Source organism: Lonchura striata, chromosome 1A (genome assembly GCF_050655825.1).
Source record: "Lonchura striata isolate lonStrDom1 chromosome 1A, ASM5065582v1, whole genome shotgun sequence".
Lineage (NCBI taxonomy): Eukaryota > Metazoa > Chordata > Aves > Passeriformes > Estrildidae > Lonchura > Lonchura striata.
The window spans coordinates 26,152,805-26,175,732 of NC_140741.1; the positions used below are offsets into that span (position 1 = coordinate 26,152,805).

The 22,928-nt window shown below is 46.2% G+C and overlaps 1 long non-coding RNA gene across 1 annotated transcript; it reads left to right on the forward strand.

Moving 5' to 3' along the window:
* The first annotated feature begins 153 nt into the window (after positions 1 to 153).
* LOC146763415 (uncharacterized) lies at positions 154 to 18,176 on the forward strand. The gene is made up of 2 exons (XR_014952022.1): positions 154 to 8,186; positions 10,140 to 18,176. It is a non-coding gene; the product is annotated as an uncharacterized LOC146763415 (long non-coding RNA).
* Positions 18,177 to 22,928: the final 4,752 nt, after the last annotated feature.

Below are 22,928 nucleotides of genomic sequence, written 5' to 3' on the forward strand. Positions count from 1 at the left end.
GGGGAGCGGCAGCGCCGGCTGCGGGGCTTTGGGGGCGCCGAGGGCTCCACCCCGCCGGCTGCGCGGGCCCGTAGGGCTCCCGTGCTCCGATCCGCCCGGGGCGAGCCCGGCCGAGCCGCCCCCACAACGGCCCACGCCGCGGCTGCCCACAATGCCCCGCGCCGGCCTTTGGTGCTGCCGAGGGCAGCGGGTGCGGGCCGGGCCGGGAGCGGGAAATGGGCTCGGCGGGGAATGGGCTCGGCGGGGAATGGGCTCGGCGGGGCGATGGGGCTGCGGTCCCGCCGCCGGACGCCCTGCCAGAAGTCTTACGAGATGGGGGTTGGGGGTGCGGGGTGTCCCAGCCAAGAGGTTCCCACTCAGCCTTGTTTTAGTGCGAAATACCTTCAACAGGAAGATGCCAGTCAAAATTTTGTTTCACAGACTCAGTTAGGTTGGAAAAGGTCTCTGAGATCATCAAGTCCAACCTGTGACCATGTCCAACCTACCACCATGTCGATCACACCATTGCACTGAGTGCCACATCCAGTCTTTCCTTAAACACCTCCAGGAATGGTGACCCCCCACACACACACTTCCTTGGGCAGCCCATTCCCTTGTTGAATTGCTTTCTTTGAAGAAATTCCTTCTAATGTCCAGCCTGGTTCAGCTTGGGGCCATGATCTCATCATAGCACTGGTTGCCTGGGAGAGGAGACTGACCCCCACCGTGCTACAGCCTCCTTTCAGGCACTTGTAGAGAACAGTAAAAGGTCTCCCCGAGCCTCCTTTTTTCTAGGCTCAACAACTGTAGGTTCATTGACTTCTCATAAGACTTTTCCTCCAGATCCTTCACCCAGCTTTGTTTCCTTTTGCTGGACTCTAAGGGACAAAACTGAGGCAGGCAGAAGCATGAGTGTAAGCAGCCCCTGATGCTGCTGAGGTGTTTGAAGCAGTGCATGTGCTCACAGAAGGCTGAAACATATTTTAAAAGGCATGCTGAAACATTGATGTGTGAAAAGGCAAAGGTGGTGTAATTCTGCTTCCTCATATTAAGTGGAACTTCAGGATGAGCTAAAGGAGGAAGCAATACCCAGGATGCGAGACCAAAGTCCTTCTGAAAAGAGTACAGCATATCTAAATCCATATGTCAGATCCAGAAAAGCAGATAAGATTTACTGCACACTTTATGAGCACATAGAAATGCAAGGGTCCTCCCCTTTATGACTTCCTACTTTGTGCAAGGAGGGCACATTTGCAGATGTAGGTGCCAGTGACAGAAAATGCAAGGCAAAATTTACTGGTGGCAGTATCAAAGCTACAAGCAGAAGAGGCAAATGAAGTTAAAGAGGCTTGAATAAAGAGAGAAGTTAGTGGAGACGTATCTAAAGTAAGCATTCCTTGTCTAAGTGAAACGCTTAAGGCTTAGAAAGGTTCACTACAGCAGTTTGGAAACAATCCTAGACATTTATCTCAAGACACAGAAGACAGTGGGAGAAATCACTGAAAGGTGATTATACAGCTGAGTATCAGGGACACAGAAGTGCCATTGTTAGAAGCAGAGGTCAGAAATGTAAATACAGATGCAAAATAGAAACAATTTAATTTGGCTGTGAGAAAGGAATATACAGGGTAGGTCTTTGCTAGTGCTTCAAGGTAGAAAATGAAAGGAAGCTGGAATTGTGACTGACAGCTACCTACATAAACAGATACCTTTCGATTTGCTGTGAGGGTGATGAAGCACTGGCAGAGGTTGCCCAGAGAAGCTGCAGATGCCCCATCCTTGGAAGTGTTCAAGGACAGAGTAGATGGAGTTCTGGTCTAGTGGAAGGTGTCCCTGCCCATGTCAGGCAAGTTGAAACTGCCTGATCTTTAAAGTGCCTTCTAACCCAAACCATTTCATGATTCTACAGTCAAACAATCCAGTGGCTCATATTGGGCCACGAAAATAAGTGACCAACATATGGAACAGATATTTACTTGCTGATAAATAGGATTTTAAGTTCTCCCACAAAAATGACGCAGAATGAAAATAGTGGACATAACCAAATATATCAGAAGCTTCTTTAGAACATGACAAGCTGCATCATCAGCCATGTGGCTGAGAAAGGAAAGGTAAGCAAAGGAAAGCACTCAGTATCAAGTCTAAACAGAGCTTTTAAAGGAGAAAAAGTAGCAGATCTTAGCTAGGAAAGCAAATACAAAAGGCAACATGAACTGAAAGCAGTAGTTACATTGGAAATAAAAGATAATGACTGGAAGCATGAAATGCAGACATAAAAAGCTTGTCACAAAGTCATTTTTGAAGAGTGTACATTATTGGTAGTTTAAATTCTTTTATTCTTCTCTGCCTCTCACACTCACATATGTTCTCTTCTTAATGCTCAGATTTAAGGCTTAGGTCAGACTGGATTGCCTTCTTAAGGTTTGGTACCTTTTTTTTTTTTTTTTAATAATATTAATCTAAGAACTTGGTCCCACTCCTGTTTAATTTATATTAAAGCTTTCTTGATGGCTTCATCAGTAAAACATCAAAACTGAGTTCAGAACAAAGACTGGTATAGGTTTACACCATCCCTCCCCTTCACAAAAAGTGTATCCCCCCTCTATAGAAAACTCTCTGTGTTTCCCTCATGGTCAGATTTGTAGATGTGCCATATTTGAGGCAAATCAGGTTTTAAATGTCTGTTTTCTGTAGCTTGATTACCTTGAAAACAAATGCAATATGTTTTTGTTGGCAGGAAGTTACCCAGGAAAGGGGACACACCTCAGAGAAAAACAAGAGTGACTAAAAGACTAAAAGAGCTATCAGACTGATTTTATAAATCTGTTATTTCTACAAATTCACAGGATGTTTATGTGGATCTTTCTGATCAACTTCACTCACATTTTCCATCAGTGTTTGCAAGCCAACATGATTTGGAAGAACAAACCTGTAGTGGTCACTGAATTCTGGCAAACTTCTAAAGAGCAAATAGATTTACCAGTTTGATGGGAATAAATTAATGGCATTGTAGTATTTCCAGAGGGAAACAAATCTATGAGGCAGCAAGCATCAAAATATACTTCTTCAACTTGCCAGTTTTTACACACCAGACAAAGGTCCACTTTGCTGAACTACAGTGTTTTCCCCTATGCTGGGCTAATCCAAGACCAGTTTGGTCTTAATTTTATTGCAAACAAACTTAGCTTAAATTTGTTGGCAAACAGCAAGCCCTGGGAGAAGCCTGCACTTCATCAATCAGCAATAAATGTAGGGACATTTGATCCTTGTATCTGACAGATAGGTAAAAGCGGCCAAATTGATTTTGGTGAACAATTTTCAATGCTTTGGGGGGCAGGAAAAAAACTCTTCCAAAACTGGTTTCTTACTGACAAGCTGGAGAGAGTGAAACAAGAAGAGTGACAGAGACAAAAAGGTGTTTACTCCATGGAAGGAGTCACATTGCTAAACTCTAACCACTGTGGCTTTAGACAAAAACCACACATGTACAGATCTGGAGAATGTCACAATCTGGTGTTGCTAAGAAGCCTGAGCTCTGCTTTTACAAAACTCGAAACCTTAGTTGTTTCAGTGCAGATTCATAATTAGAATTTCTTTAGAGAAGCAGCTCTGAAGTGGCTTTAATAGATACACCCCTACAAAGCAGCAGCTATAAATGCAGATGAGAACTTGAAGCGTTTTCAGGTGTTGTAGCAAAAGGAAGTGGTTCTTTGGAGGTGGGTCTGTAGAAGAAAGTCACTTATGTCTGCGGACTTTGTGCCTCTGAGCAAAAAAAACCTGAAATTTGTCTGCAATTTAAGCACCATGTATTAGCACATAACTTCCTTTTCCCTTTATACCAATTCCTTATTGTTCTCCTCCCAAACCAAATGCCACATCCAAACTGTGAGAGTGTGAAAGCCATCTTAAGAGATGAGGAAGGAGTGAAAGCAAGGGATGTTTCCCCTGAGGCATGGGAGGGGTGTGTGTGTGTCAGAGAACAAGTAAGTGAAATGTGTCCCAGGAAACCTGTGTCAGAAGCATCCAGAAGCAGATGTTAGGAGGAGAGTAGTCCTTTTCTTACAGAATGATGTTACTCTTAGCAGAACTACCCAGCTTCTGGCATGGCTGTAGAAAAGGTAAGGCTTAACTGGCTCATTTTCATATGTCAAGGTGCAATTCCATTATGCCTTCTTCATCACCAAAACTGGTTTAAGGTGTTGTTTATTCTCCCACTAGACCTTTGGTTTTAGTACTGTGACATAGCTTACCACTGCTCCAGCAGCAATGGTGAAGATGTTTAAAAAGTCATATTGTACACTGGATCACTGAAGTACAGCTAAAAAAAGAAGGTCAAGAAAAAAAGATCATTTCACTGATCTAGTTTATAGGCCCTCAGAGAGATGCACAACTGAGGCACTGTGATGGGAGTCTTTTAAATTGACTTTGCTGATGGAGAAAATTTAAGAAGGCAATATATGTGCACCCCGAGACAGGGGAGGAAGGGAGGAGCTGTACCTGGCATACTCTAGCATTTAAAGCACTTATTCTATTTTTCACCTCTCCCCAACCCTCCACCCACACAGTTCCATGTGAGCAACCTGCTGAAGTCCTGCTCTCTCATTGTAGTTTTTGCTTCAACTTTAGTAAAAGAGGAACATGTTTTTACTTTCTCAATACATTAATTACAAGACCTGCTGCTGAAAAACAAACTATTTACATCTATCTGGTCATTTGGGATACCATTCGGAGGCACACTTCTCTACCACTGTACTGCAGTAACTATATTTATCATATGCCAGACTTCCTTCTTTCAATAAAATGTAAATTACACCATCCTGTAGAAAGGTCCCTATTGCGGAAGCAGGTTATCAAACAACCGTGCTCTGGCTGAAGTAATGCAATATCTTCAGAAACCCACCTAGATGAAAACTTCTGTCTGAGGCAAAGGAAAAGCCTTCTTGGAGCTTGTGAGTTCCTCCAGTTCCTGACATGAGATTACAACTCCATTTGGCATGGTTACAGACACCACATTCCTGATCTGACATAGTAAGAATAATGGCTCAGAGCACTTTACATCCAAGAGGTACCTCTGCCATTTAAATGGAACCACAGTGCTAAGCAACAGACATTTTTTTAGTTCACTATATCCTCTTCCAAACTGTTTCCTCTAGCCCTGTTGTCTTGCTGCTCACTATGTTCTTTTGAGCTCTAAATTCAGAAAAGCTGGCATCTAACACCAGTATACAAAAGGGCCAACACGAATACAAGCTATCCAGCAAAAGAATTTTTGCCCCAAAACTCAGTTTTGGAACACAGAAATCTGAGTTTCCTGCTTTGGACCTACCCAGACTTGTCCTAAATGCCAGCAGAAAACATCCTGTTACCTGCCTTAAAAGAAGCACAGCAATGGGGCAAGGGGGGGGGTGGGGGGGGGGGGCGTATTTTGGTTGGTTGGTTGGTTGGTCCTGTTTGGTGGGTTTTTTTCCGAAGAAAACAATCATTTTCACAGCATCTGTTACACCTTAGCTCCTTCAGTGATAATTCACCAAGTACAAAGTTTTAGGCTTGTCCACCCTGGCCTCACAGTTCCCCGGTTCAACAATTCCTAAGGAGCCTTTATTAACATCTCAAATACCTCCTTTTCCTTCTCCCTTTCTCAGAGGGGTAAGAAATGCTTCAGATTCCTGAGTTCAGAAGGGCCTGGGGGCATTCCTCTTAACAGAGGATAAGTTGAAAGGAGAACAGTATCCTGCCGTTCTGTCACCCTGCACCTGTCTTGCTTATGACAAGCCAAGCTTGGGTGAGGTCCTGATAAGGAAAAGACACTTTAAAGAAACCGAGAAATCCACCTAAACATTGTTTAATTCACTCTGATAAGGCAGGGCTGTGGAGAACTTTCTGCTACCTTTGCTTCTATTTTCCTTCTGTAAGTCTTAGGCTGGGCCATGTTTTCACAGAACCAAGAATTCATAGCAGAGTGATTGTATTATAACAAAAACAGGAGTTGGTTAGGAGAACACATAAAAGTGACAGCATTTAACTACTTCACAGAATTTATTCATTGTTTTAATTGCTTTTCAGCATCAGACACCTTTAATGGACCTCTAAACAAAAGGCATCTAGCTGAATGTTCACTTCCCTCTTCCTATACCAGGATGAATTTAGTCAACCTTTTTTTTAACATCTTCCTTACAAAAAAAAACAAGAAAGCACCCCTACTTTCAGCTTGCTGCCGTTCCTGAGGTTACTGTATGAGATTCTTCTCCACCAATGGTGCCTCTCAGTTTATCCCATGTCCGCTGTTTGTTTTTGGGCTCAGCCTGCTGCAGTAATCAAGGCCAAATATTTGCTCAAATGAAGTGGCCCTGTGGTTCTCATTTCAGGAAGTTGGCTGAGGACAAAGTGAAACTAGCTTGAAACTCTCTAGTATGCCCAAGAGATGTTAAGAGCAAGGGATTTTTCCAATGCTGTAGAAAGTCATCCAGATTCCCACTGTAGCTTTTTTGTGGGAACTGCAGGGGAACTAACTCGTTTATAGCCTGCCCCAGTTAATGACACCACTTTTATCTGCCAGAAACCAAAGTGGGTCCAGTCAAAATCAAACTTGGGGATCATTCTGTCAGGCTACAACCAGAAAGAAGACCCAATGTGAAGTTACCCGAACATTCATTCTTCCTCTTCTGCAAGGCTGAAGTCCACATTTTTCTGATAAGAGGAGGCTACATCCTTTGTGCTTGCAAGTCAGTGGCAGGTCTTATAAACACACCCACAGATTCTCAGCATAACATATTGCAAGCTCTGTGCATCTGGAGCCAGTGCATGCTTTGCTCAACAACCCCCCTTTCATTTCTGCCAAGATTCCCTCCCACATTTAGGACTTTTTTCCTGCTCCCTTGAGAACCTCTTCAATTCTCCCAGCTCCTTACTGTAAGCATGGACTGTTCTGTACAGTTTTGCTGGTCTGCTCTGCCTTTGGGAACATATGGACCAGTGAAGGAAGCTGGGCACAAAGCTTATTCTCAGCTGCGAGTTTGGGTCAAAGGAATGGACCACAAGAGTGAACTGACAGTGCTGACACAGAAAGCAGAAAATTCATCAGGACTTTCTGAGGCATTAGCTTTGTAGGATGTGAGAAATTGCCAACACAGATACATGATACAGATACACTGTGGGAAACCTCCTTTCAGATGAGGTGAAGATGAGCTCCATTTAACACAGTCACCCTTCTTTCCCATTAATCAGAGCATCATTTCCTGGGATTACTCTGGAACAAAGAAAGCAACTCACCAGGCATCCTGTGTGTTTTTATAACACACCAATTCTGGTCAAAAATCAGTAACTCACTGAGGAGCAGCAGGCTTCTGAGGTGCCCAGGCTAGCAGCTGCTCTGAAATTTCTCAGCTACCAAGAGATAGGAAAGTGTTAGAGGAATCAAACCCACAGGAGAGAGGTGCTCAGGGACTTCTGGAGTTCCTTCTCATGAGGTAGCAGCTTGTGTTGGGCCAAGATGTAAGGAGTCTTGCAAGCACCGCTGCCTTCTTGCACTGCACTGGTCCTAGAAAAGGGAAAAAAAAAAAAAAAAAAAAAAAAAGAAAATGAGGTTGAAAGGTTGAAGAGAATATTTTGAATATTATTTGGACTTTGAGTTATAAACCTAAGCACGACCCAGACCTAAAGCACAAAATAAGGTAGCACTGCTCTCTTCTACCTAATGGGGCAAGTAATTCAACCTATGGTAAATCCTGTCCTCTCCCTCCCTGACTTTTCTGTTTGTACATAAAGTTAAAGCATCCTTAAGCCTCTTACTACTCTATCACTCTCCTGGTTACAGCTGCATCTAACACTGAACTTGAAATACACAACTGTACCTAAGTTTGCAGCTAATTGTGAGACACTGCAGAGGCCTGTAATTCTTTGACTCTTTATAGAGGAATGTACGTGTATAAAAGCCTTTTGAATTTTCATAAGCCGCCCCTTAGATGTGGGATAGCAAAATAAAAAAAAGATGAAAACAAGATGCTCACCCGATGATTCAGCTTTCCTGCAAAGTTTCTTCAACCAGCCATCATAACCCTGAAAATAATCATCCCTGCCCATTTTTCCTGTGGGCTAAAAACACATCAGCAATGAGGATCATAATTTTAGGGTTTTTTGTTGCTACTAGGAACTAATGAGAAAGACCTTTGCATTACATGGAGGAAAAGAATAATGTGCAGGAAAAGAAAGTGAGTATGTGTATGTTTGGTATTGTTGGGTTTTGGCTTTTGAGGATTTTATTTAAATTTCTTTTTTTTAGTTTAAGGAATGCTAAATCAGGCTTAGCTTTGCTAGGGGACATACCAGCTGTCTCCAAGCTCTTTTCATGATGATCTCTCTTGTACTTTAATTGAGAAAGCAGGGTGTGGAAGTTTCAATAAAGGCTCTCCTTTGTAGTGTGTTAATTAGGCACAGGAGTTAACAAAACCCCTTAGTTATAAACAATTACCTTTCCTCAGGCTTACTTTCATTTTCCTGCTATTGCATTTTTACTAATTTTCCATTAGGTTTTCAGAGTGGACAAGACTAATTTCTAAAATTAGTTTTCTAATTAGCAAGAAAAAGGAAAAAAAAAAAGAAAATCCAAAACACCCAAACCAAACCCAAGCAGGAAAATAAGGAGGAAAAATACCACTATAATTAGAAGCACTTAAAGATGCATTTGTTTTGGTGCTTCTTCAGGATACAAGAGACCAAGGTCTTTTAAGTTCAATGTAAAATCCCCTCTAAAACTGAAAATGGAAGTGACTCTGGATATAAATGCCTGGGGATGTGAAAGAATGTGATCGGGATTTGTGTGCCCTAAAATGATTACTACCCTCACCCCTCCAGGAGGGGGAAAGAGGGGAAAGTGAGAGTGGCTGCAATTTCTCCAGACATCTTTCCTGCCAGTGTCCTTGCTGGCTGCTCAGCATGTGCTCAAACTCGGGGCACACAACAGCTGGGAAGGGAGCGGCCCCTGCCCTCCTCCCTGTTGGCAGTGACCTCACCCATTGGCACCGAGCTGTCCCCAGGGCAGTGCCAGCCACCCAGGCACTGGAACCGTCCTCCTCCTCCTCCCTCTGCCTCCTGCCGAGGGAAGGAGCAAACCCCAGGGGCTCAGGGCTGTCTTTCTGCCTCAAAGAGAGCCGGTCCCAATGATAGAAAACTGTACTATAAGGATGACTGCCATCTTAGCACCAAACATTTTTCACCCTGGGTTAGCATGAAACCTTTCACGCTATGCTCTCTAATCTTGTTTTCTGTTTAATTTCTGGAGAAAGGTCGAGCAAGGCATGTGAATCCATGGTATTGGAAGAAACATATTATGATTCACTGTCTGGTCAACTCCACACTTCTCTTATTACTTCTGATACTACTGTTTGCCAAACACCTTTACAACAGAAGGCACCAGATACTCAAAGTTGCCTTTGTGTCCAAGCAGCTGCCCAGAAAGCAGGGGAGTAACATTTCTGTGCGACTGGGGAAATAGTAGTTCTACCTACATTCCCAATGGAGGCTGTGTATCCCATCCTGCCAGCAGACCTGGAAAAGACTGTCTAGGGGGAACTCATAATTCTTAGTGGCAGCTTCCCAAGCACAGCAGTTCTTACTGGGAACTTGCCTCGCCTCTCTGGAAGAGCCTGCAGATAGCCTAGGGATGATAGGCATTGCTGCACATCAAACCACTTTCCCTTCTCCCTGTATTGCAGTAGCACAGACTGATTCTGAAGCCAAGATCAGCTCTTGATGCTTTCCCCAAAGAACTTTAAAGCTCAGGCAGACCAGGAAAACTCAGTGTGAAAGCATGATCAGAAGTGAAGAAGGGCTGAGCATGGCCTCAATGCCTGCAGCAGGTCTCAGGCAGAAGTAGGCACAGGTACCACCCTGACTGACCAGGCAATCAGGGAGCTGAGGACCCCATGGCAGCACAGAGCTACTGCACGTACAATGGAAAATGTTTAAACTGCTGTAGTTGGGGCCCACAGGAAACTTTTGGGAAGTGTGTGCTGGGTCTAAGACAGGAACCAAGAGAGTCAGTGTTTAAAATATGCACTGACAATGAATTGCTTCATTACTTGGAGAAAAAATGAGAAGGGGGGAAGGGGTAAAATTCAACCACATCAGGAAACAGGCAAATAATTGTCTGACATATACACCAGGTCTCCTGATTGCTGGTCTTCGACTTTGCTGCTGCTCAGCCCAGTGTCTTACTCATCATGATCTCCTTCCAGGAGATATCAAGGTCTTCTCTGCCTTTAGGTATGAATCTCACACCCTGGAAAAGAAGCAAACAGAAACATAGGGCAGCTTGCCATTTTTGCTGTCTTATTTTGCCCTGATCTACTGTTTGCATTCTCCTCCAACACCTTACCCTGTTCATACACCCAAAATCGAAGAATGAAAGTGATACCCTTCAAACCAAGGAAACTTTGGCCCATGAGCTGCTGAAGAAAGGCACACAGATGGGTGGACCACTGCCCCTCTCCTGCAGCATTTTGTAAAACAACTGAACAGTCCCAGGCAGGAGGCTTTCTGCAAAGGCCAAGTCATGCAGGGCAGAGCACCTGGAGAAACTGGACCTCATGACCTGGACTTGCACATCCATATGCAGAGACATGGGAAACACTGCCTTTCTGGGGCTGGAGTGGGGAGGGGATCTCTGGAAGCTGCAGGCAGGAAGAGCCTGACTTGGGAAGAGCAAAGCAGGTAATAATCATACAACTATTTATGGCTCTTTTTCCTTGTGACAATCGCAGCCTTATAAGGGCAAGAAGAGCGCGGCAGCCGGGGCAGAGCTGCGGAGGTGGAGCCTCCAGGGGCACTCCTGATGTTTGCTCCCAGGCTATCTGCCTGCCCAAGCCGCTGACCTCGTTCCTGGGAAAAACCCTGGGAACCCTTGCTGAATCCAGCTGTTCAAATTTCAAACTACAAAACGCCTCGGCTCCCCTTCCCTTCTCCCCATACCTCCTACTAGCTGGAGCTGTGGTGAAGCAGAGACGTCTGCTTTTGTAATATTGTGGGTATCAGGGAGCACTGAGTTGGAGAGTGCCCCCACAGCCGACGTGGGAAACATAATTCTCATCTGGTTGTGACAGTACTGAGAACCGGAAGAAAAAAAGAAGGAAAGAAAAAACAAACAACCTTCCCCATGGCCCCCCCAGCACTGCTTGTTGGACCCAAGTGAGTGTGTGAAAAGCTGCAGCTGGAAAATCTGGTGCACAAACTCATTTGCAGATCCTTTTGCCCGTGGATGTGCTTCAAGAGCCCCCCAGTAACTTTGGCTGAGCTTCCGGTATGTGTGTTGGGTTCTTACACATTTCAGCCCCATCCCATCCACCCAGCTGAACTATGCTGGAAATGGTTTGCAAATAAAACTGAGCATAAACATGCTGAAAATGTCACTGTCATCAGATAAGGTTGCTATGCACATGAAATTCCTGACACGAGTTCATTAAACCAAGGACATGAAAAGTTAAGCCACATGCCTGTGTTGCCTGGGATGGGGAGGAGGGTATGCTGAATGGGGATTCAGGCTGTAACTTATTATTTTTTAGCCTTTTACCAACCTATAGCCATCACTTGTGTGACTCAGTTTCTCCCAAACTGAGGGGAAATAATAATGTTACAGCACCCACCTCCCTCTGTGAATACTGGTGTGATTTGTGAAGGAGCAGGAGGAAAGGGTTAGCCATGCCATTTGGGAGCTGTGGAAGGGTGGATTTTCAGAGGGCAAAGCACACACTGACAAAGCCAGGACTCAGCAGCCTTTGCCAAAACCAGTCATATTTAGCACTGCAGGAGGCAGTTAATCTCTGTATTATGAAACAGGCACTAAGAGCTTCCTCTATGATACACTTCTGCTAATTGGGGCTGTATCTGATTTGCAAAAACGCCCAGGCTAGATGCTCCTACATGGATTTACCAGTTCTCAGACATCCCAATTTGCAGAACTACCAGATACAATGACCTTCCCTACCACCTACTGAGTTGTTATAGATCTCACACCATATATTTTAAGAGAGGGGCAGGAGCTGTGGGAGTGGTCTACAGATGGGGATAATTTCAGGAGATGCCCTCTCCTAAACCTACCACACAGCCACCCTTTATCTGCTTTCTCTTTCTCAAGAAAGATGAGTTGTGCACACTTTGCCCTGGGATGAGCAACATGGATTAGATTAACCTGCAAAGGTGGAACATCATGTTCTCCTCAGCCTCTCAAGGGTCAGGGTTGGGGTTTGATAACTGTGTGAAGACAACCCAAGTCTGAGCAGTCTCTGAAGGAGGGTTATTCCCCTCTGGTCTTCACACTCCCACTGCCAATCTCAGATGATAGCCAGCTGATTCAGCTGGAAACAACCCTGAATCAAAAGAAAGACAGATGTTTCCAGTTTGATATTTTCCTGGTAAATTTGACTACGTGCCTGATACAGGGGTTCTGAAAAATCACAGAATCACAGAATAATGAGGTTGGAAGAGACCTCTAAGATCATCAGGTCCAACCTATGCCCTAGCACCTCAAGTAGACTACAGCACCCAGTTCCATGTCCAGTCCTTTTTTAAACACATCCAGAGATGGTGATTCTACCACCTCCCTAGGAAGACAATTCCAGTACTTTTTTATTCTTTCAGTGAAGTTTTTTTTCCTAATATCCAAATTATACCTTCCCTGATGTAGCTTGAGACTTTGGCCTCTTGTTCTGTCAGTTGCTGCCTGGTGGAAGAGACCGACCCCCACCTGTCTACAACCTCCCTTCAGGAAGTTGTAGAGAGTGATAAGGTCACCTCTAATCCTCCTCTTCTCCAGGCTAAACAACCCCAGCTCCCTCAGCCATTCCTCACAGGGTTTGTGTTCCAAGCCCCTCACCAGCCTTGTTGCCTCCTCTGGACACACTCAAGCATCTCAATGTCCTTCCCAAACTGAGGGGCCCAGAACTGGACACAGCACTCAAGATGTGGTCTCACCAGTGCCAAGTACAGGGGAAGAGTGACTTCCCTGCTCCTGCTGGCCACAGTGATCCTGACACAGGCCAGGAGCCATTGGCCTTCTTGGCCACCAAGGCGCATTGCTGCCTCATATTCAACCGGCTGTCGACCAGCACCCCCAGGTCCCTTTCCACCTGAACACTGTCCAGCCACACTGTCCCCAGCTTGTAACATTATAGGGCATTTTTGTGGCAAACAAAAATCCCGCATGCAAGTGGTTGCAATCAGTATCTGAATTAAAAAATGTCTATAATGTCTACTATCAAATATGTATCATTACCAAAATCACTGCATCATTTAGCATAAGAGGTCATTTTGGAGAACTCCAGGTCAACCATCTTCTTGGAGCAGGACCAGCCTTAAAGTTGGATAAGGGTGCTTAGGGCTATATCCAACTGGGATTTGAAAAACGCAGAGGATGGCAAAGCCACCATCTTTTCCCTCTTGTCCTTCCACTGAGCACATCTTCTGGCAATGTGGCTTTACTTTCCACATAACCCCTATTTGGGTAGTAGAAATCAGTTAGATAGTCCCCCTCATGAGCTTTCTTGTCCCTTTTCACACCAGCCCAGCTCCCTCAGACCCTGCCCGTGTGTCAGATGGTCCAGTTCCCTTGGGCAGCTTCATACTTCTGCCCTGGAGTTGCTCCAGTTTGTCAGTGTCCCTCTTGCAAATGTGAAGGACCATTCTGAAGCAGCCTGAGGAGGGAGAGCAGGTGTCTCTGCCTGCTTGTAGAAGCTCGAGTCTTTGAGTGTGAGTGTTGGGGTGTGCATGCGCAGCACTAGCATTGGTCTGTGTGTGTACACAGCATCACAGGGCAGCTGTGTATCCACCTCTTGGGTAAATATTGATTCAGGAGTTTAGGTCATAAAAATGGGTGCAAATTCACTCAAGGCCCTGGAGCTGTGGTGGTTTTTGTAAGCAGAGCTTTCCTGCAGGTGTGCTGTGTGAATGCCATCCACTCTGAGTCCCAGGGACGTCTGTGCATGGTCCTCCTGCAGCAGCTCTGCACCTTAGCAGGCACGATCCTCCTTCCTATTATTGTTGGAGAAGATGTTTCCAGTCAGGTTTAAATCTGGTCAGGTAGCTTCTTGATTACTCACTTCTCAGCTATTACTCTGCTTCAGTAACCCTGAAGCTCAGGGAGACAGGGTGTACCAATCAGTAGCCACGTCTGGAAGACAACAGAAATCATTTTCTGCTCTTAGTGATGTTGCCAGAGGGCAACACATCACTGCTGTGATGTCACGAGCATGAGGCACAGCCTTCAAAGCATTAAAAAAAACACCCATTACTCAGGGGGGCCAAAAGGTGTTTTTGAAGGAGGCAAGTGAAAAAGGGACACTTCAAAACTTTTATCTGCCTGCTGTCTTGGGGGTATGGTAGGCAAAATGTTGCGTAACTGAATCAGCAGTGCCTTTTGAAATATTTGGATTGTGGCTTAATGAGCAATCCCTCTGCTGTCTTCCTAAGTCTTGGTACTGTGGCATTGGTGGACTGGGCAGGGTAGGGCCAAGTCTGGGCCAGTGACTGCCTCAAGCTACAGAGGCAGCAGCAGCAGAAAAAAACCCTGAGGTGCTGTTTTTTAGCTGGCCACATCCACTCCTCATTTTACTGCAAGAACTACATCAAGCCTCTGTCATAAGGAGCTTTGGTGCTGCAGCCCTGGGTGCTTGGATGCCTGACACAGAAGGAAAAGGGTGTTGGATAAAGACCTCCTTGGTGTTAATCTCCAAGCTGTAGCTATAGTCTTACAAAGAAGAGGACAGGAAGCAATGTAGTTTGCTATGGGGAATGGAGATGTAAATCTAGGTGTACAGAGGGTGAGGTGCTCAAAGGTCTGACCCAGATCAGAGCCAGGCAAAGTTTGTTCCCCAGGTATAGAAGATTATTACAGAAATGCAATAAAACAAGGTTTTACCACAAGTCAAAGGCAAGAATCACCAGCTGTTTATGTCACCCAGCTTCCTTCATTCTGAAACAATTTAAGCACTGCTTAGGTGGCATGAGGAAAAGCTATTCAAGTCAGGTTTGAAAGGCAGAATTTGTTGCAGGGATCAACATCTCCTTTTGCGACCATTTTGTAAATACGAAAAGCAAAGCAGAGAGGTGAAATACAAACTCAGCTGATCTTCCCTATCAGCTCCACATCTGGATCTACAGGACCCAGCTAGTATCTCCTGAGTTGTGTTGGGACAAGAAGCTGTGTCTGCACCACAGCACCATACATCAGAAGGCCCAAAATACATACACAGCCACCGTGAGCCATGGGACCTTGTTCTCTGCCCAGGGCAGGGTGGCCAGTCCCACCCAGCTTAGCAACCTAGAGAACCTCACCAAGGCTTATCTGGTTCTGTGCCCTCCTCCCTCTCCAGATGTACCCTCAAGGCAAGGTTTTCCTGCTTCACCCCAAAGGCTTATTTTTCTTATTTTAAAACAAACACAGTTGTGTCTGTTTTGATTTCTAGAAGGTTAGAGGGAGGTCAGAGCTGACATCTGGGCTGGAGATAACATTCCCGTCTAATTAGCAAGCCCTGGATAATGAGGGCCTTCCTGTCCCATCCCCCTGCCCTGACGTGAGAAAGGACAGCCAGCGCAGGCTGGTGGAGAAATGGGGCAAGAGAACACCATGTAGGGCAGCATTTCATCTTCTAGTGTCCCCAGCCCAAGCTTGTGGGCTGCTGATAGGTACCCGTGGGCAATGGCTGGAGGCCGCTGCTCCTCCATCTTTATGAGGACACCATCTTCAGGTGCTCAGCCTCTGCAGACTCTGTCCAAGACATTGGCCATGGCTTTCCAAAGTGCCAGCGGTGCTGCCATTCATCCTCTCTGCAAAGCAAGGTTTATGGATTTAGACTCCCTGGGTACTACCTGTGCTGCTGTGTGTGTGGCAAGAGAAGACACTGGGAGACACAATATTGGTGGGAGACAGATGAGAATAGATGAGATGAGATGAGGAACCTCTGTGAGGTTCCCGAAGCATGGCTGGGCTATCTGCTGCCCTCCCCTCAGTGTAAGGAGCTGTACACTGGCAGTTCCATCCCTGCTCTCGGGAACTGGGTCAATTATCAGGGCAGTGCAGCCCGCCGGGCTGACACGACACAGCTGTTTGTGCACAGCAGTCCAGCAAAGAGGAAGCGGCCACGGCCAGAGCCAGCTTTGGCTGGGATGCTGGGCTGGGGGGGAAAGGGGCAGAAGTGCTGGGAAGACCCAGTTTGTGAGGCCCCTGCAATCTGTAGACACAGCCCCCTGCAGCAGGACAGGGAGATGCTGGAAGATGCCTGACTCAGCTGGGACAGAGGCTCCTCGGCTGAATCACCCGAGCGCAATGCCTTCCCTGCAGCTCCCCCGCTGCGGGCTGCCGGCGCTTTTGCAAAACTCTGGGAGGTTACAGGCGCCGGCAAGCGTGGCAGGGGCTGAACTGCAGCCAGGCTCTCTCCAGGTGAGATTATGACAGTGGGTGCATCAGGTCCTTGGAAAACCCCGGCTGACACCCCTTAGCAGAGCCGGTGACACACCAGCCTCCTTGCCTCCTCAGCTCTATGGCAGAGGGATTTGCTGCCAGCAGCCTCAGATTCCGCCCTCAACGGAAATGCCACAGCCTGTTGATTCCTTGGAGGGGACGTGACCATCACATCCTCAGTATGACCATCCTGGCCTCAGTATGAAACCCCAGGGAGGGAAGGAAAAAGGAGGCAGGGAAACAGGGCTTGGGATGCAACAGTGGCAGAACTTAGCCATCATGACCCCAGCTGCAAGCTGGAGAAATGAGGCTGGGAACAGTGCCCTTGGGTCAGTCATGTGCTGCTGGCCAACACATGCTGGACACAATGTCACAGGGAGGCACAGCATTGTGGGGGAGCAGCAGAACAGGGAGATGACAGCAGCCTAAGGAGTTTGCTTACAGACATGGCCACATGTCTGCCAGTTTCTGTGCTGCAGGCTCCAATGAAACCAGCAGTGATGGGTCCCTCGTGTTCCTGCATACTTTTATCTCAAGGATGCTGCCAGCTTCTGCCTTTGTGTGAGATGCCAGACAGATTAAGAAAACCCAAAACATGCTTCCTCCTGAGAGTTGCCAAAAAACTGAGAACAAAACTTGATCCCAAGGTCAGGGAAAGGGGAACAAGAACTAAACAGGGTTCAGACAGGTACAATGGGTTGGAGTACTGGGTAACCGCAGAGTTTAGCATGAGAAATGCAGTAGTAGGTGTGATAGCAACAACTTCTAGTCTTTCCTGAGCTCTATGAAAAGTTTCCATGCTCCTGCCAGGATTTTAGGATGAAGCCCATGGGACCTGCCTGGCTGGGAAGGGGAAGCTGGATTCCCTCAGGTAGCAAGCTGAAATAACTTAGGCTGAAGTATTAGCCCCTTGAGAACAGACCTGGCAAGCAAGAAGGAAGAATGTGGGGGTTTTGTCTTGTAGCTTCCTGACAAAAACTGGCATAGCCATAAACACAAGTGCTGAACAATAAGGTCTCCTATCCCAGCAGCTGCTAAAGCTGTCACCTGGGAAGCTTCCTGCAATCAGCCAGTGGCGGGACAAAAAAGGAGCTCCCACATGCTTTCCTGCAATTTGTCATATGACTGATCTCTGTTTTGCTCAGTGTCTGTCATCTTCCCTTCCCCCAGAGCCATCTCACACTCCAACAGGAGGATGTGATTATGAAGACCAACCTCTGGTGTGGAGCAGGCTTATTGTTCAGCCTTGCTTCTCCAAGCAGCAAGAAATGCTTTTCTTTATGGCTTCTGAGTCACCCTGTAGCCTCTCCTCAGAAAGTATTTCCCTTGGGTTGGTTCTGCAGGCACTGGGTGGATTTCCCTGGTGCCTCAGAGATCCACATCCCTCTGCACATCCTCTCTGCCTGCCACGTGTTGAAGCTCCAGGGCTTACAGTGACCAGAGTTGGCAGGACACTGCCACTGGCTTCTTTTTCAGACCACTGCACCTTTCCAAGGTGTTAATCTCTGGGTCTGAACAGTGCCATGTTGGATCTCTCCTCATGGGTAAGTATTTTTAGAAAGTTTGAGCTCAGACTATGGAGTCACTTCTGAGCTATGCCAGGACAAAAAGAAAACAACCACTTCTGCCTGAACAATACCAGCACATAACAAAAAGCCACTGTAAATGAGGTTTTTCGACATCACTCAAAACTAGCCAAGCTTTGAAAGATGAAACTTGCAGTCAAAAAAAAAAAAAAAAAAGAGAAAAAGGTTCCTTGTGAACAAGTGAGCAGAAAAGGCTTTGACAGTTTACTTAAAAAGTCGGATTAAAGCAAAACTATGTTATACAAATACCAGCGGGCGTGCTGGAGCTTGCATCACTCCATCTCCATCCTGGCCGCTGCGACAGCCAGAGCCAGGGCTGGGTTTGTTACCTGCTGCTGCCTGTGCCATGGCCCCGTGGCTAAAGCCACCTGCAGGGAAAGGAGCCATGCAGTCCTGCGCCCGCGGCTACGGGCGCTGCGGGGAAGAGTTATTGCCTCATGATGGAGCAATACGGCAACCGCAGGGCATGCAGCTCCCCTCCTTCCCAAGGCCATAAAGCTCCATGTGCAGAGCCTGCCGGGACAAACACCCTCTCACTGACAGCTGTGTGGGACTGGCATGGAGGAGCTGCAGCCATGCGGGTGACCAGAGATCACCATCTCTGGAAAACACCAAAATCTCTGATGCATGTTGTACCCCCTGGATGACTTGAAGTCAGTGTTTCAGAGGACTCTCACTGCAAAAATTTCCTGTTTTTCAGGAAATTGCTCAATCACTTGTCCACTTGTAAGAGAGATGAAGCCAGAGAGCCTTTAGCAGCAGTGAAGAGAAGCATGTAGGGGCTGAGAATGGTAAAGGGAGCTCAGCCTTGCCTTGGGTGGGAGCAGGGTGGCTCCTGTCCTTTGCTGTCAACAGCTGCAGCTCCTGGGGACATCTGTGAGTCACAGAAACTCCTGGCACTCTCCACAACAGAGAACAAGAGTATGAGAGTAGATAAAAATGCATATATACATATACACCTGTAGGGACCTTATTTCATGCAGGCCATGGAAAAAAAACATCAATTTTAGTGCACTTTTAGTGGTTTTTGGATCATGAGATCCTAGGAAGTCAATGTGAAGTGGGAAGTTGGGCGCTGCCCTGTTGCCTGTAGCTTCCAGCTGTCCTCCACCCTCAGGACACAAGCGGCTCCAATATCCTCCCTCTGGCCTCTCCTTGCAGGATGTTTCCCTGTCTCACTTCCCACCCTTGGCCAAGGGACCCTTTGCTACCAGGAAGACAGCCACAAGGTTTCTCCTCACTCCATTCCCACTGGGATGTGAGCAGATGCATTTTCAATCTCTCCTTGTAGGCCTCTCATTTTCACCGATTTGGCTCCTCTGGTCTAAGAAATTCAGGGTTTCCCCTGTTGCTCCTGCCTGTATCCTTCCCTGGCTGGTAGAATGCAGAGAGAGAGAAAAAGCAACCAGGCTTGGCTCAGCGCAGCAGTCACATCCAAACCACATCTAGCCTGTGGCTACCACTTTCCTGAGAGTTGCAATCCTTGGTTTTTTCCTGCAAGAGCTTTTAAGGGGAAAAGTGTTGCTGAAGTTACAGAGCTGCTGAGGCAGAGAAACCACAAAGCTCACAAAGGTACCCCTCATCCTTGAAAAGAGCAGAAGGACATGGCAGAACACCACCCCTATGTGGTGATCGACAGTGTCCTGATTTAGACTGGGACAGACTCTGGGAAGAGTAATTTTCTTCCTAGCAGCCATTGCAGAGCTGTGTGTTTGATTTAGTATGAGAATAATGTTGGTAACATAGCAGTGCTCTACTTCTTTCTAAACAGTGCTTACTTTAACTCAAGGACTTTTCAGTTCCCTATGCTCTGCTCTTCCTTCTTGTGAGGAGCTACACAAGAAGCTGGGAAGATGCACGGCCAGTAGAGCTGATCCAAAGGGATGGCCAAAGGGATATTCCATATCATAGGACATCATCCCCAGTATATAGAGTGGTGGAGTTACCTGGAAGGAGCCAATCACTGCTCAGGGATAAGCTGGGCATCAATCAGCTAAATTATGAGAAATTATATCGTGCATCACTTGTTTCTCTTGTGTTTTCTTTCTTTTTGTAGTTTCCCTTTTCATTATGAGTATTATTATGTTACTCTTATATTTTACTTTAATCAAATTATTAAGGTGTTCCTGTCTCAACCTATGGTTTTGCTTTTTTCCCCGATTCTCCTCCCCATTACACCAGGAGATGTGTAAGTAAGCAGCTGCCTGGTACTTAGTTGTCAGCTGGGGTTAAACCACAGCTTGAGCCTGGATGTGTTGCCGGGGCAGTAAAGAGGACAAGAGACTATGTAATAGGTGACCTAGTCTGTTTTGGCTTGGAAATCAAGCCTACAGTAGTTTTATCTTATCTTTTTATTGACTAGATTAGCATAGCTGCTGTTATTCTTTAACTTGAAGGAAACTCACAGCAAACACTTGCCACCTTTTAGCAGTAGTTTTAAATAACATTGAGCTTAACATCGCTGCAAACAGCCTTGCAAGGCTGTAGAATTTAACTGCTGATTCTGTCTGAATTACTTGGATGAGAAAAATGAGGTGTGTGAGAAGAAGCTCAAAGTGATTAACAAACTGTTCAGGCCAACAGCCTGGCTGGTGAAAAGCCCTGCCTAAGGCAGTGTAAGTGGGGACCATTTCCTTGTTGACATGGAGTTGTCTTTGTTTTCTTCTTTGTTGATAAAGCAAAGGATTTACCAGCCAGGCTGCCAAGGTCAGACCACTGGAAACAAACTGGCTCAAACTATCCCCTTCAGAGGACCACATATACATTGTGTACTACAAGCTAAGCAACCCGAGTTTTCCATCCTCTACCAACCCTTAAAGCTGGTCGTGGTATAGCACCTCTAGAAAAGCTCTCCCTCCCTCCTTGCACATATTCACTATGAGCCAGAGCAGCTGGAGATTAACTTGGAGTTCAGCAGGCAGGCACAAACATCTTGGGGAAAGGAGCAGCTGTGTTAGGGCTTGATGCAAGTGTAAAGCCAACAGAAACGAATGGAAAACCTCCGCTTGCCTGGAATCAGGCGCCTTGGACAGGACTGTGAGGACAGAGGCACTGTGCCTGACCCTTGGGGAAACCTTGGCATTGGGTTCAAAACATGCATGGGGAAGAGACATAGGCTTAGCTGAGCGTTATCCCCTTTGGGAAGGCACTGACTGAAACGTCCTCTTAAAATAGAAACAAGGAACATTAAGAGCTGAGAAAGCTACTGTTAAATAGACAGGCTTGGTAGGAGAGAGCAAATACTTGACAGATCAGAGGAGGATTCAATGTGCTTAACTCCAAAAGGGAAAACAAACTTCATCCTCACTGGAGAAACATTTTCCCAGCTGACACAGAAAAAAAAAACTACTGCTGAAGAATTACCCATTGCTTCAGCTACCTTCAGTCGGGAAAGACCAACATCACATTCAGGTGGCATGAAAATTGCTGTGCAACCCCTCTTTAACCACTACATAAATACACTGCTGGCACTGCTTCCTGCTTGCAGATCCTGTTACAAACACCGCTGTGGGAATCCCTGAAGCTTTCCCCAGCAGTTGGGAAACAGGGAGCTGAATTAAAAACCTGGCACAGACAATATCCTCCAAGTCCTGTCCTATGGTGGAAACCTTGCAGCCTGCTTGAGGAATCTCAAACTGTCCCCAAACCCCTCCTCCTACTGTCCACCTGTTACACTGCTCTGAAGGATTCCCACAGAGCACCAAGTACTTGGGTCTTCAGCATTTATCTCAAATAAACAGGTGTGGCTTTCACATAATGCACCCTAAAGTGTGCTGGCACTTTAACAGCTAAGTGACACTTTATCTCTGCTTTTCCCTAGAAGGAAGCAATAAAATAACTATTTTATACTGCCCCTTAATTACACAATGCAAAGTCACTGTGTTTTTTCCTGTTCTGTAGGATGGTAAGGCAAGAAAGTTGATTATTGTTGGGTATGTGACGCTATTTCCCTACTTTTCTTGCTTGTGCAGGAAAATGTAGAGTCTTTACTAGAAGTGTTTACTGAGCAGGAACACTGAAACTGCAGGGGTAATTGCCCAGCCTGAAACCCAAGGAGGTCAGGAGCAGCACAGCCTCTGTGATCTCCGGAATAAATGAAATGCCAGTTTTATTGATTTTAACTGACCAACAGTTCTTTACCAGATTACATTGAAGTGACATCACCTCTAACAGTGTGCCAGCAGTGAGATCAGCCCAGCCTGAATGGGAGGCACCCATCTCAAGAGACCAACAGCACCTTGCACTGTGGCCCAGGCTCCAGGGTGACAGAAGAAGGTGGGAGCAGTGATGCCAGTCAGCAACACTGCAATTGCAGCAGGACTTGGATCACCACTCCCCTGGTTCCTTCAAAGGTCATGAATTGTTACTGCAGAGGTGCAGAAAAAAATTACCTGACTGCTCATATACCAGGGAGGTAAAACGGAGCAATGCCAAAGTAGATTTAAGATTGACTGAAGAAAACAGAAGCTGTGGCCAAAAAAAAAAAAAAAAAAAAAAAAAAAAAAAAAAAGAAAAAAGCAGCAGCTTGTACATAGCTATTATTAAGCATTTACAATGTTCTCATGCAGCTTAGATAAGCAAGCTGAAATTAAACAGTACAGTAATCATCAGTGCTTACTCTCTGTTGTACTCTGCCTGCAAGCACAGGAGGAGGCTGGGAGCACCAGGTTGACAGGAAACAGGTGTATGTGAGAAAAAGGAGGAAGAGGTTGGAAGGGTTGAAGGCTGCTCAGATAGAAGCCCACAAAAGGCACCCTTAGTCCAAAGGTCAGGGTAATTGAAGTCAAAAGGATGCCTTCTGACAAGACTCACCCATGTGACCACATTTAATTATTCACAAGGAGAGGGAGGCTCTCGGGCTCCACAGACAGGGAAGGGGTAAGACAAGCACCAGGGGAGTGAGCACAGTTCAGGTT